Here is a 21073-nt window from a genome sequence, read left to right on the forward strand (position 1 = left end):
GCAATATCCTACCATCCTCAGACCAATGGGCAACCCGAGGTGTCTAATAGAGAGATAAAGTGCATACTGGAGAAGATAGTCAAGCCTCATAGGAAGGATTGGAGCACCAGGCTTGTAGATGTGCTTTGGGCTTATCGGACAACATACAAGACACCAATCGGGATGAGTCCCTTTCGCCTAGTCTATGGCAAAGCTTGCCACCTCCCAGTGGAGGTGGAACACAAGGCTTTCTGAGCTGTAAGGGAATGCAACATGGGATTTGAGAAGGCTGGTGCTAAGAGGAAGCTGCAACTAGCAGAACTGGAGAACCTTCGACTCGAAGCATATGACAACTCCAGACTATATAAAGAGAAGGTGAAGGCTGTGCATGACAAGCATATAAAAAGAAGACATTTCAGACTTGGGGAGCTAGTTCTCCTTTACAACTCAAGGTTGAGACTCATGCCAGGCAAGTTGCGTTCAAGATGGGAAGGCCCCTACAAGGTAGAATAGGCAGAGCCATACGGAGTCTTTAACCTGAGTCATCCTTCAAGTTCCAAATTCATCAAGGTCAATGGACATAGCTTAAAGCTATATCATGGTGAGAAGATGAAGGACAATAAAGAGCTAGAAGTCTTCCTCTTGGAGGACCCACCAACAGAAGCCGACTGAGCTTGTGGACCATCCAACTTAAGGACATAAAAGCAAAGTGCTAGGTGGGAGACAACCTACTATGGTATGATCTTTTCTTCTCATTCGTAGTCTATTTTATTTTAATTTTTGCAGTAGTCATTCATTATTTCTACATATTCATTTGCATGCTGCATTTTCCATTTTGCATTCTGCATAAAAAAAGGGGCACACGACGCTCAAGCGTCGCTGACGCGCACGCGTCATATGTGTGTGCGTGAATTAAAGAAATTGAATAGAGAGTTAGGAAGGAGTGATGCTGGACACGTGCCTTGCGTAAAAGCAAGTCCATGCGTATGCGTCCCTCACGCGTACGCGTCGCTTGCGATTTTAGCCCCTCACGCGTATGTGCCCATAACGTGCACGCGTGACAATGTAAAATTGGCGTAAATGGTGTTTGGCCAGAGAGTTCTGATGGTGTGGGGTTGGAACTGTGCCGGGAGCACAAGCCTCATCACGCATACGTGTCCCTGACGCGTGCGCGTTGTTTTCTCATGCATATTGAACAGAGAGTTGTGCATGCGTGGGGTTACCTTCGCGCCATTCGCACAACCACTGTGACGCGTACACGTCGCCTGATATTTGCACAACCCACGCGTATGCGTGATGCACGCATACGCGTCGCATGCAATGCCCAATTACACCTCTTCGCCGCCTGATTTCAAATTACCCTCCCCCAATCCTAATTCTTTTCCAATCCTAATTATCTCTTCCTCCTTTCTTCCTTCTTCCTTCTTCATCTCTATTAATTTCTCCTTTCCTTCTTCATCTTCTTCATCAGGTTTCTTTTCTTCCTCCCATCTACTCTTTCATTATTGCATTTATTTATGTTTCTTTCTTTTCTAATTTTCTTTTAAGTTTAAATTATCCATGGTTTATTTTTCTTTCTTTTCCATGCATTCTTATGTTGGTATTGGAGTTTTATTTGGGTATTACCTTACTATACTAAAGCTTGTGGACACTATATGGAGTGATTTGACAATTGAAATTTTTTATTTGGATCTCATATACATTTGGATTATATTATTTTCATTCCTACGTTAACTTGCTCACCAAGTGTTTGTGAAAAAGCACTTATGGCATCTTGAACTTTATTTTGTTTTACTCTTTTACTTGAATGCCTCTTTTTTCCAACACTTGTACTCTACATGTATTTGGAATTATCATTCACAATTGTCATCATCTAAAGTGCTCTTTAATTTGGTATATTTAATTATTAATGCTTGAGTTATGCTTCTCATGCCTATTCCTTGCATGCTTTTCCTCTCTTGCATCTATTTAATTATGAATTGCCTTCTTGCTCTTAATTGATGTCTTACCTACATGTTGTAGCTACCATGTGCTTAAGCTATTATCTTTTCTTTGGCATTCATTATCACTTGGAATTTCTTCCTTCCGGTTGTTTGGTTATCTATATTTAATAATCTTCCTCTTTCCTTCTTCCTTAGGCATGGATACCAAGAAAGGAAAAGAGAAGGCCACTGACAAGACACTAGCAAGAAGAGGAACCAAGAGAACAACGGCTAAAGCACTACCATCTACTAGTGTTAAGCCGCCAACAAAGCGGGTGAAGAGGATCATTAAGGTGGATGAATCAGAGAAAGCCTTTCCCGCACGAGACTCCACGCGGTTCACTAACCGCTATTGCGAACAGATGTTCCCCATCCTAGCTGAGAGGAACTATAACAATGAGCACCTACTCATTGTCCCAGCCCACTTTGTTGATTTTGTGGAGCCCCGTATAGAGAGGAGACAATGGAGATTTTTGAGGAGGTAGCCATGAGAGGCCAACCTATCATGGGTAGTTGAATTCTACTCCAACTTCCACTCGCCTACTCTGCAGACTGTCTACGTTCGTCAGCAGTAAGTCCCTGTCTCCGAGAGTGCCATACAGAGAGCATTGGACCTTCCACCTAGTCCAGAGGGATGTGATGCATATCAAAAGGCATCTCGCAAGCGCCAGACGTATCAATTCGGCTGGGAAAGCATCCTTGGGGTTATAGTCCAACCTGGCAGCACATGGATCTACGGGCATCATCGTTCAAAACCCAAGAGCATTTCAGCCCAGTCACTCACCCTAGAGGCTCGTGTGTGGGCACAGATTATGTCCCACTATGTCTTTCCGAGCACTCACGAGTCGACCTTCACAGCAGACATGGCTGTTCTCATCTGGTGCATCCTGACAGAGCAACCCCTCAACCTACCCCAACACATTTGGCAAGCAATGAGACATGTACAGATTACGGGTAACCTGCCTTTCCCCGCCTTATTTTCAGATTTAGTCTCAGCTGCAGGTGTGTCCTATCGGGCAGGCGACATGAAGGTCATGATCCCTAGAGCCGACCAGTATGTCCCAATTGGGAAGTACATCAGGCCGTCAATTCCCTCTGTGAGCCGGTCTGCAGGTCCATCTTTGGATACTCCTCCTTCTTCCACTCCACCATCATCCACACCATAAGCACCATCCACCCATCAGATGCTCCTTCTGATTCTTGAGAGGTTCGACTGGCAAGACCGGTGAATGGAGCAAATGGAGTCCCGATACAACTATTTGAAGGACCTCATAGTTGGTACACACCCACCTCCAGAACTAAAGGACACCCCGGACTCCCCTTCATCAAGTAGCACAGGGAGCCATGGATAACCAGACAGCGGATGCGATGCTTCCTGCCCTACCTTGCTCCTTACTGATGGCACGGAGGACCGTGCCAAGCCTTAAGTGTGGGGAGGTCAGTCTTAACACCAACATTTGACTTTTTTTTTTGTTAGATAGGATAGATTGCATAATAATAATTGTTTGCATGTATATTTTGCTTGGTTAAAATAATAAGTTTCCTTTCAAGACCCTTTTTATAGTATTTCACTAATTTAAATTGAAGAAAATTTATGTTAAACTTGTCTGAGAATTGTAATTTGGAACATAGGTTATAGCTAAGAACACACAACTTGTGAGATTTGAACTTAATTACATGGTTACATTATTTAACTATAATATTTTATTCTTTTGTGTTTTCTTTCCTATGATTACAATCTATATTTTTTTCCATTCTATATGTCTATTGTTTAGTATATTTGCATGCATACATATGATTGAGGCCATCATTTGTTATTACCTCACTTATTCCAAATAGCTTACCCTTTCAATCAACCTTGTTTGCCACTTTGAGCCTTTTAATCCCCATTTATTCTGTATTTTACCACATCACTAGCCTTAAGCGGAAAAACAAATTAATTACCCCTAATTGAACCTTTGGTTAGCTTAAGATAGAGATTGTGTATCAATTAAGTATGGGGAACCGTGGGAACTTGGGTTGATAAAAGTGTACAGTGTTTCATTGACAAAATTTTGGGAATTTGGGTACCTACTCATGTGAGACCAAAAAAATTAAAATACCATGTGCATTGATATGTTATGTTCACTTTTACCTCAAAAAAAAAATTCAAAAAAATAAATAAATAAATAAATAAGGGGACAAAATTACCCCAATGCTAAGTTTAATAAAAGATCAATGCATATGTGATACAATTAAAGAAAATATGGTACCTGAGTATGTGAAATATACAAAAGTGAGAATTATGGGGAGCTAGGAATGATTTTAGAGTTACATAGAGTGTGTGTGTGTTAGGTGAGAGATTAGGTCAATCAAAGATTCATATTTTAGCTCACTTGGCCAAACATATATCCTTACCCTTACCTTATCCCCATTACAACCTTGAAAAGACCTCATGATGTTTGCATTGGTATACTAAATATTTGTTGATTGGTTAGATGAAGAACAAAGTTTTAGAAAGCATGACTAGAGAAGAGTAGAGTGATTAACCCTAGACACTTGAGAGAAGTAGAGTGCATATACACTACTAGTGAGGGTTCAATGCTTGATTCTATGTTCCCTACTTTCGTGAGCTACCTTCTTACAAATTTACTTGTCTTTTATTGTATGGTTTAAATTAGTGGAATCTGATTTATGTTTGTCTTAAGGAACTTATTTAACTTTAAGCAAGTAGACAGAAACATCTTAGCATATAGTTGCATTCATAGGTTGCATCTCATGAGTCTTACTTTCCCCCATTCATTCCTTTTGTCTCCTTGAGCTTAGCATGAGGACATGCTAAGGTTTAAGTGTGGGGAGATTGATAAACCACTATTTTATGGTTTATCTCGTGCTTAATTGAGTGGTTTTATCAAGTCTTTGTACACTTATTTATACAATTTGCATGATTTTACAATTCCTTCCCAAATTTGTTCTATGGTTGAAAACTTGCTTCCTAAGCCTTTAAATTGTGTATTTTAAATTTCCTTTTATACCATTCGATGCCATGATCTGTGCGTTAAGTGTTTTCAGGCTTTATAGGGCAGGAATGACTTAGAGGATGGAGAGGAAGCTTGCAAAAAGGGAAGGAGCACAAGAAATAAAGAAGACAACTAGCGAGAAGTGATGCGCACGCATGGCTCACGCGTGCATGACACGTACGCGTGACACGCGAAGATGACTAGCGACGCGTACGCGTGGCATGTGCTACCTGCAGAAATCCCAGAAAATGCTGGGGGCGATTTTGGGATGAATTTGGACCCAGTTTTCGGTCCAGAAACACAGACTAGAGCCAGGGGACAAGCAGATACTCAACACACATTCTCATTCACATAGTTTTTAGTTTTAGTTTGGAATCTTAGAGAGAAATCACTCTTCCTCTAGGTTTTCTCCACATTCATAGTTTTAGAGTTTATGCTTTTGATTTGGATATTGAGAAGAGTCACTACCTCCGTTAAAGTTTCATTATTCTAGTTTGCTTTTCTATTCCTTTACTCTTTTGATTACTTATTAACCCTGTTCAGATACGTATGTTTATGATTTTGGGATTAATTAATGCAAAGAATTACTTTTACTTGTAATTAATTTTCAATTATTACTTTATTCAATTTATCATATCTTCTTCTTATTCCCTTGTTATGCTTGTGAACGTTGTATTCATGTCAATGGAGTAGACTCCCAACTTGACTTGGGGGTTGATTAAAAGGATACCCTTGAGTTGGAATACTCAAGTGTCAATCTTAATTGGAAGTTGTTGGCTAACTCTCTAGTCATTAATGCTAATCCTTCCAATGGGAGAGGATTAAGACTTGTGAATAAGAGTGGTGCACAAAATTATGATTACACTTTCCACAACTCCGCACAACAAACCAGCAAGTGCACTGGGTCGTCCAAATAATTCCTTATGTGAGTAAGGGTCGATCCCACGGAGATTGTCGGCTTGAAGCAAGCTATGATTATCTTGTAATTCTTAGTCAAGAGATTTAAATGATATAATTGATTTTGTTTATGAAAAATAAATAACATGAAATAAATGATACTTGTGATTCGGTAATGAGGAATAGGTTGAGGTTCCGGAGATGCTCTGTCGTCTGAATCTCTGCTTTCCTACTGTCTTCTTCTCCAAACACACATGGCTTCCTTCAATGGCAAGCTGTATGATCCTCTCGGATGAAAAATACCAGGTATGATCTCTGCACGGCTAATCAACTGTCGGATTTCTCATCTTGGATGACAAATACCAGGTACAGCTACCGCACGGCTAATCATCTGTCGGTTCTGACTAGCGTCAGAATAGGATCTCTCTATCCTTTTGCACACTGTTACTGCACACAACATTCGTGAGTTTGAAGCTCGTCACGGTCATTCCTTCCCAGATCTTACTTAGAATACCACAGACAAGGTTTAGACTTTCCAGATACCAAGAATGCTGCCAATTAGTTCTAGCCTCTACCACGAAGGTTCTAATCTCACAGACTCGGTCCGTGGATCAGAGACCCAAGAGATACGCACTCAAGCTGTCGCCCAATGACTACGTTGAGCTCAGATAGAACCGGAGTGGTTGTCAGGCACGCGTTCATAGAATTAAGAATAATGATTTGTGTCACGGATCATCAGATTCTCTATATTGAAGTACGAATGAGTATCTTAGAATAGAATCAAGCGTGATTGAATAGAAAACAGTAGTGATTGCATTAATCGATTGAAACACAGCAGAGCTCCTCACCCCCACCTATGGGGTTTAGAGACTCATGCCGTAGAAGATACAATATGAAGTGTAAAAATGTCACGAGTTACTAAAGTGAATCTCTAAATTTAGTTTTTATACTAACTAGTAACTTAGGTTTACAGAAAATGAGTAACTAAGTGCAGATAGTGCAGAAATCCACTTCCAGGACCCACTTGGTGAGTGTCTGGGCTAAGCTTTCAAGCTTTCACATGCATATGCCTAAAGTTGGAGTTAAACACCACCCTGGGTGCCAAAATGGGTGTTTAACGCCAAGAAAGCCCAAGATGTAGGTACAAAAATTCCACTTCGAGTGCAGGAGGGTCAGAATCCGACAGCATCTGTAGTCCTTTATCAACCTCTGAATCAGATTTTTGCTCAGGTTCCTCAATTTCAGCCAGAAAATACCTGAAATTATAGAAAAATACACAAACTCATAGTAAAGTCCAGAAATGTGATTTTTGCATAAAAACTAATAAAAATATAATAAAAAGTAACTAAAACATACTAAAAACTATATAAAAATAATGCCAAAAAGGGTATAAATTATCTGCTCATCACAATACCAAACTTAAATTGTTGCTTGTCCCCAAGCAACCAAAAACAAAGTAGGATAAAAAGAAGTGAATATACAATAAGTTTCAAAAATATCAATGAAGATGAGTTTCAATTAGATGAGCAGGACTAGTAGCTTTTTGCTTCTGAACAGTTTTGGCATCTCACTTTATCCTTTGAAGTTTAGAATGATTGGCATCCACAGGAACTTAGAATTCAGATAGTGTTATTAATCACCTAGTTTAGTATGTTGATTCTTGAACACAGCTACTTTATGAGTCTTGGCCGTGACCCTAAGCATTTTGTTTTCCAGTGTTATCACCGGATACATAAATGCCACAGACATATAACTGGGTGAACCTTTTCAGATTGTGACTCAACTTTGCTAGAGTCCCCAGTTAGAGGTGCCTAGAGTTCTTAGGCACACTCTTTTTGCTTTGGACCACGACTTTAATCGCCCAGTCTCAAGCTTTTCACTTGACACCTTCAAGCCACAAGCACATGGTTAGGGACAGCTTGGTTTAGCCGTTTAGGCCAGGATTTTACTCCTTTGGGCCCTCCTATCCATTAATGCTCAAAGCCTTGGATCCTTTTTACCCTTGTCTTTTGGTTTAAAGGGTTATTGGCTTTTTCTTTCTTTTTCTTTTTTTTTTCTCTTTTTTTTCGCAAGCTTTTTATTTTTCACTGCTTTTTCTTGCTTCACAAATCAATTTTATGATTTTTCTGATTATCAATAACATGTCTCCTTTTTCATTATTCTTTCAAGAGCCAACAATTTTAACATTCATAAACTTCACTATAAAAAATATGCACTGTTCAAGCATTCATTCAGAAAACAAAAAGTATTGCCACTACATCAAAATAATTAAACTATTTTCAAGATAAAATTCAAAATTCATGTACTTCATGTTCTTTTGTAAATAAAAACATTTTTCATTTAAGAAAGGTGAAAGATTCATGGACATTCATAGCTTTAAGACACAGACACTAGACACTAATGATCATGTAATTAAGACACAAACATAGACAAAACATAAATCATAGAAACGAAAACAGAAAAGAAAATAAAGAAGGAGATCAAAGAATGGGTCCACCTTAGTGAGGGCGGCTAGTTCTTCCTCTTGAAGATCCTATGGAGTGCTTGAGCTCCATAATATCTCTTCCTTGCCTTTGTTTCTCCTCTCTCATGGCCTTTTGGTCCTCTCTGATTTCATGGAGGATAATGGAGTGCTCTTGTTTGAGGTCCATGAGTGGGCTCTCTTGTTTGCTCCATCCTCTTTCTAGTGATGGGCTTTTGAGATGAATCTCTCCATCTCCCATAACTCGGAGTTGGAAGCAACTGCCTTTCCTTTCCTCTTTCTAGAGGTTTCTCCAGCCTTAGGTGCCATTAGTGGTTATGGAAAGCAAAAAGCTGAGCATTTCCACATCAAAATTAAAAGGTTTTCTCGTCCTCGAGCAATATAAGATAGAAGGGAGTAGAAGAAGAATGATGCAATTAATTTTCAAAACTTATGAATGTATACAAGAAAAATTAAAAAGAGTTGAAAAGAATTTCAAAAGATATGTAAGTTTTGAAAACGTTTTGGAAGGAATTGAAAAGAATAAAAAAAGAGAATTAAAAAGACTTGGAAAGATTATTAATTTTTGAAAATAGAAATTGAAAGATGAATGTTTAAAATATGTTTGATGCAAAAAATTATGAATTAAAATATGAAAATTGAAAAAAAATTGAATTGGAAACAAAATTACCTCCCTTGTGTCATCCTGGCATTAAACGCCCAGAATGCTATCCATTCTGGTGTTTAACGCCCACTGGACTGCCTATTTGGGCGTTTAACACCCAGCCAGATACCCTGACTGGTGTTAAACGCCAGGATTCCTTCTTTACTGGGTGTTTTTCTGAACGCCCAGAATACTGCCATTTCTGGCGTTAAACGCCCAGAATGCTGCCTATTCTGTTGTTTAACGCCCAGAATGATACCTTTACTGGCGTTAAACCCCCAGAATGATAGCCATTCTGGCATTTAATACCCAAAATGCCTCTTTACTCCCGTTTTAATGCCAGTGAGCCCTTTTTCTCTGTGATTCCTCTGCTTTATGTTCTGAACCTTCATTTCTCTGACTTATTCTCTGAAATGCTTTAGCTAACATGAATAACAAAATTAAATAGACTTATAATTGTTATAAACATATAATTTTTTTATAATGGCTGGGTTGCCTCCCAACAAGCGCTTCTTTATTGTCTTTAGCTGGACTTTTTACTGAGCTTTTAATTTAGTCTCAGTTTTGAGCACTCTTGCTCAACATTGCCTTCAAGATAATATTTGACTATCTGTCCATTAACAATGAACTTTTTCTCTGAGTCAATATCCTAAAGCTCTGCATATCCATATGGTGACACACTTGTAATCACATATGGTCCCTTCCACCGGGATTTCAATTTCCCAGGGAACAATCTGAGCCTAGAGTTAAACAGCAGAACCTTCTGTCCTGGCTCAAAGACTCTAGATGACAGCTTTCTGTCATGCCACCTTTTTGCTTTCTCCTTGTAAATTTTAGCATTTTTGAAAGCATTGAGTTTGAACTCCTCCAGCTCATTCAACTGGAGTAATCTTTTCTCTCCGGCTACCTTAGCATCAAGGTTTATGAACCTGGTTGCCCAGTAGGCCTTGTGTTTCAGTTCCACTGGCAGATGACAGGCTTTTCCATACACAAGCTGGTATGGAGAGGTCCCTATAAGATTCTTGAATGCGGTTCTGTATGCCCACAAAGCATCATCCAGACTTCTTGCCTAATCCCTTCTACGGGTACTTACAGTCCGTTCCAGGATTCGTTTTAGTTCTCTATTTGAGAATTTAGCCTGCCCATTTGTCTGTAGATGATATGGAGTGGTCACTTTATTGTTAATTCCATATCGGACCAGAACAGAGTCAAGCTATTTATTGCAGAAATGAGTGCCTCCATCACTGATCAGCATCCTAGGGATACCGAACCTGTTGAAGATATGCTTCTGGAGGAACTTCATCACTGTCTTAGTATCATTAGTGGGTGTTGCAATTGCCTCTACCCATTTAGATACATAGTCTACTGCCACCAGAATATAAGTGTTTGAGTATGATGGTGGGAAAGGCCCATGAAGTCAATACCCCATACATCAAACAACTCAATCTCTAAGATCCCTTGCTGAGGTATGGTATAACCGTGAGACAGATTACCAGCTCTCTGGCAATTGCCACAGTTACGTACAAACTCTCGGGAGTCTTTATAGAGAGTAGGCCATTAGAAGCCACATTGGAGAATCTTTGTGGCTGTTCGCTCACCTCCAAAATGTCCTCCATATTGTGATCCATGGCAATGCCATAGGATCTTCTATGCCCCTTCTCTAGGCACACATCTATGGATTACTCCGTCTGCACACCTCTTAAAGAGATATGGTTCATCCCACAAGTAGTACTTTGCATCAGAAATCAATTTTTTCGTTTGCTGCTTACTGTACTCTTTGGGTATGAATCTTACAACTTTATAATTTGTAATGTCTGCAAACCACTGTACTTCCTGAATGGCAAAGAGTTGCTCATCCGGAAAGGTTTCAAAGATCTCAGTAAGAGAGAGGGACGCTCCTGCTACTGGTTCTATCCGGGACAGGTGATCAGCTACTTGGTTTTCTGTCCCTTTTCTGTCTCTTATTTCTATATCAAACTCTTGCAGAAGCAACACCCATCTTATGAGTCTGGGTTTTGAATCCTGCTTTGTGAGGAGATATTTTAGAGCAGCATGGTCAGTGTACACAATCACTTTTGATCCTACTAAATAAGATCTAAACTTGTCAATGGCATAAACCACTGCAAACAACTCCTTTTCTGTGGTTGTGTAATTCTTCTACGTGTCATTTAAAACACGGCTAGCATAATAAATGACATGCAGAAGCTTGTCATGCCTCTGTCCTAATACTGCACTAATGGCATGGTTACTGGCATCACACATTAGTTCAAATGGTAATGTCCAATCTGGTGCAAAAATGACTGATGCTGTGATCAGCTTAGCTTTCAGAGTCTCAAACACCTGCAGACACTCTGTGTCAAAGATAAATGGCATGTCAACAGCTAGCAGATTGCTCAGAGGTTTTGAAATTTTTGAAAAATCCTTTAGAAACCTCCTATAGAATCCTGCATGTCCCAGAAAGCTTCTGATTGTCTTAACATTGGCAGGTGGTGGTAATTTTTCAATTACCTCTACCTTAGCTTGATCCAACTCTATTCCCTTGTTTGAAATTTTGTGCCCAAGGACAATTCCTTCAGTCACCATGAAGTGACATTTCTCCCAGTTTAAAACCAGGTTAGTCTCTTGGCACCTTTTCAGAACAAGTGCTAGATGGTCAAGACAAGAGCTGAATGAGTCTCCAAATACTGAGAAGTAATCCATGAAGACTTCCAGAAATTTCTCTACCATATCAAAAAAGATAGAGAGCATGCACCTCTGAAAGGTTGCAGGTGCATTACACAGACCGAATGGCATCCTTCTGTAGGCAAATACTCTAGAAGGACATGTGAATGCTGTTTTCTCTTGGTCCTGAGGATCTACTACAATTTGGTTGTAACCTGAATAGCCATCTAAAAAGCAGTAGTATTCATGACCTGCTAGTCTTTCTAGCATATGGTCTATGAATGGTAAAGGAAAATGATCCTTTCTGGTGGCTGTATTGAGTCTTCTGTAGTCAATACACATATGCCACCTTGTAACTGTTCTTGTAGGAACCAGTTCATTTTTTTCATTATGAACCACTGTCATGCCTCCCTTCTTAGGGACAACTTGAACAAGGCTCACCTAGGGGCTATCAGGAATAGGATAAATAATCCCAGCCTCTAGTAACTTAGTGACCTCTTTTTGCACCACCTCCTCCATGGTTGGATTCAGCCGCCTCTGTGGTTGAACCACTGGCTTAGCATCATCCTCCAATAGGATCTTGTGCATGCATCTGGCTGGGCTAATTCCCTTAAGATCACTTATGGAATACCTAAGAGCTGTCTCGTGTGTCCTTAGCACCTGAATTAGTGCTTTCTCTTCCTGTGGCTCTAAAGCAGAGCTTAAGATCACTGGAAAAGTGTCATCTTCTCTGAGAAATGAATATTTCAGGGATGGTGGTAGTGGTTTGAGCTCGGGTTTGGGAGGCTTCTTCTCTTCCTGAGGAGTTTTCAGAGGTTCTTCTGTTTTCTCTGGTTCCTCCAGATCAGGCTGAACATCTTTAAAAATGTCCTCTAGCTCTGATTCGAGACTCTCAGTCATATTGATCTCTTCCACCAGGGAGTCAATAATATTAGTGCTCATGCAGTCTTTTGATGTGTCTGGATGCTGCATAGCTTTGACAGCATTCAACTTAAACTCATCCTCATTGACTTTCAGGGTTATCTTCCCTTTTTGGACGTCAATGAGGGTTCGTCCAGTTGCTAGGAAAGGTCTTCCTAGAATGAGAGTTGCACTCTTGTGCTCCTCCATTTCCAGCACTACAAAGTCATTGGGAAAGGCAAATGGCCCAACCTTGACAATCATGTCCTCAATTACGCCTGATGGAATCTTAATGGAGACATCAGCAAGTTGGAGGCATATCCGGGTTGGTTTAACCTCATTAGTCAAACCAAGATTTTTGATAGTGGATACAGGTATTAGGTTGATACTTTTCCCAAGATCACATAGAGCTGTCTTGGTACAAGCACCCTCTAATGTGCATGGTATCATAAAGCTTCTGGGATCTTTAAGGTTCTCTGGTAAGCTTTTCAGAATGACTGCACTGCATTCTTCAGTGAGGAAAATTTTTTCAGTTTCTTTCAAATCCTTTTTATGACTTAAGATCTCTTTCATGAACTTAGCATAAGAGGGTATTTGCTCAAGTGCCTCTGCAAACGAAATTTTTATTTCAAGAGTCCTGAGATAGTCTGCAAAGCGGGAAAATTATTTATCCTATTCTGCTTGGCGGAGTTTCTGAGGATAAGGCATCTTGGCCTTATATTCTTCAACCTTAGTTGCTGCACGTTTATTTCCTACAGAAGTGGTTGGAGAGGCCTTCCTAAGGTGGTTGTTATCAGCACCTGTAGGTGTCTGATCCCCCATTGGCGTTTGAACGCCAGAATTGGGTACTTTTTGGGCGTTTAACGCCGGAGTGCCACCCTTTTCTGGCGTTTGAACGCCAGAATCATTCCTCTCTGGGCTCTTATTGTCCTTAGAGGGATTTTGGGCAGTGGTTTGGTCATCCTCCGTTAGATGTTCCTTTCTTGGCTTCCTGCTGCTTTGAGTTGAGACATTCAATGTCTTTCCACTCCTTAAATGAACAGCTTGGCATTCTTATATTATCTATTTAGATAACTGCTGTCTTGTCTCATTCAATTGTTTTTTCATATTCTGGTTAGCATCTTTGGTTTCTTGTAGAATCTCTTTAAATTTTGCTAACTGTTTTGTTATAGAAAATAGTTACTGATTGAGTTCAGCAATTTGTTCTGGAGGACTAAGTTCAGTGGATGCTGCCTCAGCCTCTTCTTTCATGGAGGTCTCACCACTTGAGTACAAGTGCTGATTTCTGGCAACTGTATCAATGAGCTCTTAAGCCTCTTTAATTGTCTTTCTCATATGTATAGATCCACCAGCTGAGTGGTCTAGAGACATCTGGGCCTTTTCTGTAAGCCCATAGTAGAAGATGTCTAACTGCATCCATTCTGAAAATATTTCAGAGGAGCATTTTCTTAGCATCTCTCTGTACATCTCCTAGGAATTATAATGAGATTTATTATCCTCTTGTTTAAAGCCTTGGATGTCCAGCCTTAGCTGTGTCATCCTTTTTGGAGGGAAATATTGATTCAGGAATTTGTCTGATAACTGTTTCCATGTTCTTATGCTTGCTGTGGGTTGGTTATTTAACCACCTCTTAGCTTGATCTTTTACAGAAAATGGAAATAGTAAAAATCTGTAGATATCATGATCTACTTCCTTCTCACATACTGTGTCAGCAATTTGTAAGAACTGTGCCAGAAACTCAGTAGGTTCTTCCTGTAGAAGACCGGAATACTAGCAATTTTGCTGCACCATGATAATAAGCTGAGGGTTTAGCTCAAAACTGCTGGCTTTGATGGGGAGTATACAGATACTACTCCCATATGAGGCAGTAGTGGGGTTAGTATATGACCCCAGAGTCCTTCTAGACTGTTCATTTCCACTTAGGTCCATGATGGAGAAAGGGAGATGATGTGGATTGTGAATAAAAATTTTATTCTCCCCCCTTTTTTTTTTAATTTAACGAAATTAAAAATAAAGTAAATAAATAAAATGATGCAAGTTTCGAAAATAAATAAAAAAAAGAAAAATAAATAAACAAAGAAAACTAAATTAATTAATTAATTAAAAAGATTTAAAAACTTTTGGGTGAGGATTTTCGAAAAATGAAGAGAGAGAAAGTGGTTAGGAAATTTTGAAAAAGATATGTCTTAAAATTAAAGATACTTATAAGAAAATAAATAAGAGAAAAGATTTGAAAAAGATTTGATTTTAGGATTTGAGATTAGAAAAGATAAGATAAGTTAGGTAAGAGAAGTAAGGAATTTAAGAGAAGATAGGTTTTTAAATTAAAAAGTTTTGAATTTTAAATTTTGAAAAAGTCAACAATATAAGATAAAGATTTGAAAAAGATTTAAATTTTGAAATTTGAATTTTGAATTTTTGAATTTAATTGAAATTTGAAATTTGAATTTGAAATAAGATAAGATAAGATTTTGAAAAAGATATGATTTTTGAAAAAGATTTGAATTTTGAAATTTAAAACTAAGATAAGATAAGATAAAAAATTTACAATAAAAATCTGAATTTTTAAATGTAATTTTTGAAAATTCAATTAAAATAAAGAGAAAAGATATTTTTGAATTTAATGAGGAGAGAGAAAAACAAGTAAAAGACACCAAACTTAAAATTTTTAAGATTAAAACAGAAAGAAAAACAAGAACACTTTGAATGTCAAGATGAACACCAAGAACACTTTGAAGATCAAGATGAACACCAAGAATAAATTTTGGAAATTTTTTAAGAAAATAAGAAAACAAAGGACACCAAACTAAAAAATTTTTATACTTTGGACACTAATAATTCGAAAATGCACAAGAAAAACAAGGAAAGACACAACAAGAAAAACTAAAGATCAAACAAGGAAAATAAACAAGAACAACTTGAAGATCAATGAAGAACACAATGCATATATTTTCGAAAATTAAAGAAAAATTAAAACATGCAATTGACACCAAACTTAAAGCATGAAACTAAACTCAAACAGAAAACTCAAAGGAAAATTAAAGATTAATTAAAGAAAAATAAGATATTTTTTTGAAAAGAAAATAAAAGACTCAAATTTAGTGACTCTAAACCAAAAAGATAAATTTTTCCTAATCTAAGCAACAAAATAAATCGTCAGTTGTCCAAACTCGAATAATCCCCGGCAATGGCGCCAAAAACTTGGTGCACGAAATTGTGATTATACTTTCCACAACTCCGCACAACTAACCAGCAAGTGCACTGGGTCGTCCATGTAATACCTTACGTGAGTAAGGGTCGATCCCACGGAGATTGTCGGCTTGAAGCAAGGTATGGTTATCTTATAATTCTTAGTCAGGAGATTTAAATGATATAATTGATTTTGTTTATGAAAAATAAATAACATGAAATAAATGATACTTGTGATTCAGTAATGAGGAACAGGTTGAGGTTCCATAGATGCTCTGTCGTCTGAATCTCTGCTTTCCTACTGTCTTCTTCTCCAAACACGCATGGCTTCCTTCAATGGCAAGCAGTATGATCCTCTCAGATGAAAAATACCAGGTACAATCTCTGCACGGCTAATCAACTGTCGGATTTCTCATCTCGGATGACAAATACCAGGTACAGCTACCGCACGGCTAATCATCTATCGATTCTCACTAGCATTGGAATAAGATTTCTTTATCCTTTTGCACACTATCACTGCGCCCAACATTCGTGAGTTTGAAGCTCGTCACAGTCATCCCTTCCCAGATCCTACTCGGAATACCACAGACAAGGTTTAGACTTTTCGGATCCTAGGAATGCTGCCAATTGGTTCTAGCCTCTACCACGAAGGTTCTAATCTCACAGACTCGGTCCGTGGATCAGAGACCCAAGAGATACACACTTAAGCTGTCGCCCAATGACTACGTTGAGCTCAGATAGAATGGGAGTGGTTGTCAGGCACGCGTTCATAGAATTGAGAATAATGATGAGTGTCACAGATCATGAGATTCTCTATATTGAAGTACGAATGAGTATCTTAGAATAGAATCAAGCGTGATTGAATAGAAAACAGTAGTGATTGCATTAATCGATTGAAACACAGCAGAACTCCTCACCCCACCTATGGGGTTTAGAGATTCATGCCATCGAAGATACAATATGAAGTGTAAAAATGTCATGAGTTACTAAAATGAATCTCTAAATTTAGTTTTTATACTAACTAGTAACTTAGGTTTACAGAAAATGAGTAACTAAGTGCAGATAGTGCAGAAATCCACTTATGGGACCCACTTGGTGAGTGTCTGGGCTGAGCTTTCAAGCTTTCATGTGCATATGCCTAAAGTTGGAGTTAAACGCCACCTTGGGTGCCAAAATGGGCGTTTAACGCTAAGAATTATGCCAGTTATGGCGTTTTACGCCAAAAAGTTTTTGGCTGGCTTTTAACGCCAGTTTGAGCCATCAAATATCGAACAAAGTATAAACTATTATATATTGCTGGAAAGTCCAAGATGTCTACTTTTCAACGCAATTGAGAGCGCACCAATTGGGCTTCTGTAGCTCTAGAAAATCCACTTTGAGTGCATGAGGGTCAGAATCCAACAGCATCTGCAGTCCTTTCTCAGCCTCTGAATCAGATTTTTGCTCAGGTCCCTCAATTTCAGCCAGAAAATACCTGAAATTACAGAAAAACACACAAACATAGTAAAGTCCAGAAATGTGATTTTTGCATAAAACTAATAAAAATATAATAAAAAGTAACTAAAATATACTAAAAACTACCTAAAAACAATGCCAAAAATGGTATAAATTATCCACTCATCAAAGAGTTAGCTCAATCACTTGACTTTCCTTTATTTAGTAAGGGTTAAGTAAGTGAAAACAACAACCTCTTGCTATTGCACTTGGGAGAATCCAACAAGGATAGAACTTCCAATTAATCTTCCCCCGGTCAAGGCTTTTTATTTGATTATATAAATTCTCTTGCTAGTTTTCATTACTTTAATTTACAATCATTTATTTTTCTGTCCTCCAACCCTCAAAATTCCTCGGAAAAATTCCTAACTAATACAATAGCACTCGGAAAAATTCCATGCCTGACCCTTTGATTGGAGCTTTAGACTAAAGAGCATAAGATTCCTGGAATTCATATTAAAAATTTTGGAATCCTTATTTTTCTTTTTTTTAAAATGATTTTCGAAAAAAATTAAAAGAAAATACAAAAAAAAATTAGAAAATCATAAAAATAAAAAATATTTTGTGTTTCTTGTTTGAGTCTTGAGTCAGATTTTAAGTCTGGTGTCAATTGCATGTTCATCTTGCATTTTTCGAAAAATTCATGCATTCATGGTGTTCTTCATGATCTTCAAGTTGTTCTTGGTAAGTCTTCTTGTTTGATCTTGATGTTTTCTTGTTTTGCATCTTTTCTTGTTTTGCATGTGCATTTTTGCATTCATAGTGTCTGAACATGAAAGATTTCTAAGTTTGGTGTCTTGCATGTTTTCTTTGCATTAAAAATTTTCAAAAAATATGTTCTTGATGTTCATCTTGACATTCAAAGTGTTCTTGGTGTTCATCTTGACATTCATAGTGTTCTTGCATTCATCACATACTTTGATCCAAAATTCTCATGCATTGCATCATTTTTCATGTTTCCCTCTCTCATCATTAAAAATTCAAAAATCAAAAAAATATCTTTCCCTTTTTTCTCTCATAAATTCGAAAATTTGAGTTGACTCTTTCAAAAATTTTTTAAAATCTAGTTGTTTCTTATGAGTCAAATCAAATTTTCAATTTAAAAATCTTATTTTTTTCAAAATCTTTTTCAAAAATCAAATCTTTTTAATTTTTCTTAGTTATTTTCGAAAATTTTAAAATAATATATATTTTTCAAAAAAATTTTTCTTAATTTTATATCATAATTTTCGAAAATAACATCATCAATTAATGTTTTGATTCAAAAACTTCAAGTTTGTTACTTACTTGTTAAGAAAGATTCAAACTTTAAGTTCTAGAATCATATCTTGTGATTTCTTGTGAATCAAGTCATTAATTGTGATTTTAAAAATCAAATCTTTTTCAAAAACTAATTTCAATCATATCTTTTCAAAAATATCTTCCCATCTTATCTCTTTCAAAAATTTGATTTCAAAATATATTTTCTAACCTCCTAACTTCTTATCTTTTCAAAATTGATTTTCAAATTTGTTTCAACTAACTAACTAACTTTTTGTTTGTTTCTTATCTTTTTCAAAACTACCTAACTAACCCTCTCTCTCTCTAATTTTCAAAAATACCCCCCTCTTTTTCAAAATTTCTTTTAATTAATTAATTATTTTAATTTTTGATTTTAATTTTCGAAAACCACTAACCTTTTTCAAAAACTATTTTCGAAAATCACTAACCCTTTTTTCAAAAATAATTTTCGAAAATTCCCTTTCTCTCTCATCTCCTTCTATTCATTTATTCATCTACCAACACTTCTCTTCATCTCACATCTCTGCTCTCCTCACCCTTGTGTCTCTTTCTTTACATTACATTCTTTTCTTTTTCTTTTCTTCTACTCACACAGGGACCTCTATACTGTGGTAAAAAGGACCCTTATTATTATTATTATTTTTCTGTCCTTCTTTTTCATATGAGCAGGAGCAAAGACAAGAACATTCTTGTTAAAGCAGATCCAGAACCTGAAAGGACTCTGAAGAGAAAACTAAGAGAAGCTAAAATACAACAATCCAAAGATAACCTTTCAGAAATTTTCGAACAGGAAGAGGAGATGGCAGCCGAAAATAATAATAATGCAAGGAGAATGCTTGGTGTCTTTACTGCACCAAATTCCAATTTACATGGAAGAAGCATCTCCATTCCTGCCATTGGAGCAAACAACTTTGAGCTGAAACCTTAGCTAGTTTCTCTGATGTAGCAGAACTACAAGTTTCATGGACTTCCATCTGAAGATCCTTTTCAGTTCTTAACTGAATTCTTGCAGATATGTGATACTGTTAAGACTAATGGAGTAGATCCTGAAGTCTACAGGCTCATGCTTTTTCCTTTTGCTGTAAGAGACAGAGCTAGAATATGGTTGGACTCTCAACCTAATGATAGCCTGAACTCTTGGGATAAGCTGGTCAAGGCTTTCTTAGCCAAGTTCTTTCCTCCTCAAAAGCTGAGTAAGCTTAGAGTGGATGTTCAAACCTTCAGACAGAAAGAAGGTGAATCCCTCTATGAAGCTTGGGAGAGATACAAAGGACTGACCAAAAAGTGTCCTTCTGACATGCTTTCAGAATGGACCATCCTGGATATATTCTATGATGGTCTGTCTGAATTAGCTAAGATGTCATTGGATACTTCTGCAGGTGGATCCATTCACCTAAAGAAAACGCCTGGAGAAGCTCAAGAACTCATTGACATGGTTGCTAATAACTAGTTCATGTATACTTCTGAGAGGAATCCTGTGAGTAATGGGACGCCTATGAAGAAGGGAGTTCTTGAAATTGATACTCTGAATGCCATATTGGCTCAGAATAAAATATTGACTCAGCAAGTCAATATGATTTCTCAGAGTCTGAATGGAATGCAAGCTGCATCCAACAGTACTCAAGAGGCGTCTTCCGAAGAAGAAGCTTATGATCCTGAGAACCCTGCAATAGCAGAGGTGAATTACTTAGGTGAACCTTATGGAAACACCTATAATCCATCATGGAGAAATCATCCAAATCTCTCATGGAAGGATCAACAAAAGCCTCAACAAGGCTTTAATAATGGTGGAAGATACAGGTTTAGCAATAGCAAGCCTTTTCCATCATCCACTCAGCAACAGACAGAGAACTCTAAACAAAATACCTCTAAATTAGCAAAATTAGTCTCTGATCTATCTAAGGCCACTGTAAGTTTCATGAATGAAACAAGGTCCTCCATTAGAAATTTGGAGGCACAAGTGGGCCAGCTGAGTAAAAGGATCACTGAAATCCCTCCTAGTACTCTCCCAAGCAATACAGAAGAGAATCCAAAAGGAGAATGCAAGGCCATTGAATTAATTACCATGGCCAAACCTGTAAGGGAGGTTGAGGACGTGAATCCCAGTGAGGAAGACCTCCTGAGACGTCCAGTGATCAATAAGGAGTTTCCCTCTGAGGAATCAAAGGAATCTGAGGCTTAACTAGAGACCATAGAGATTCCATTAAACCTCTTTATGCCATTCATGAGCTCTGATGAGTATTCCTCTTCTGAAGAGAATGAGGATGTCACTGAGGAGCAAGTCACCAAGTACCTTGGTGCAATCATGAAGCTGAATGCCAAATTATTTGGCATTGAAACTTAGGAAGATGAACCTCCCTTGTTCACCAATGAACTAAGTGATCTGGATCAACTGACATTGCCTCAGAAGAAACAGGATCCTGGAAAGTTCTTAATACCTTGTACCATAGGCACCATGATCTTTAAGGCTCTGTGTGACCTTGGTTCAGGGATAAACCTCATGCCCCTCTCTGTAATAGAGAAACTGGGAATCTATGGGGTACAAGCTGCTAAAATCTCATTAGAG

General features: G+C 37.9%; 1 non-coding gene across 1 annotated transcript; it reads right to left on the minus strand.

Annotated features, from left to right (window-relative positions):
- Positions 1-19702: 19702 nt before the first annotated feature.
- On the minus strand, positions 19703-19810 carry LOC112782041 (small nucleolar RNA R71). Its single transcript, XR_003192784.1, has one exon. It is a non-coding gene; the product is annotated as a small nucleolar RNA R71 (small nucleolar RNA).
- Between the last annotated feature and the right edge of the window lie 1263 nt (positions 19811-21073).

This window comes from Arachis hypogaea, chromosome 19 (assembly GCF_003086295.3).
Source record: "Arachis hypogaea cultivar Tifrunner chromosome 19, arahy.Tifrunner.gnm2.J5K5, whole genome shotgun sequence".
NCBI classification, from domain to species: domain Eukaryota; kingdom Viridiplantae; phylum Streptophyta; class Magnoliopsida; order Fabales; family Fabaceae; genus Arachis; species Arachis hypogaea.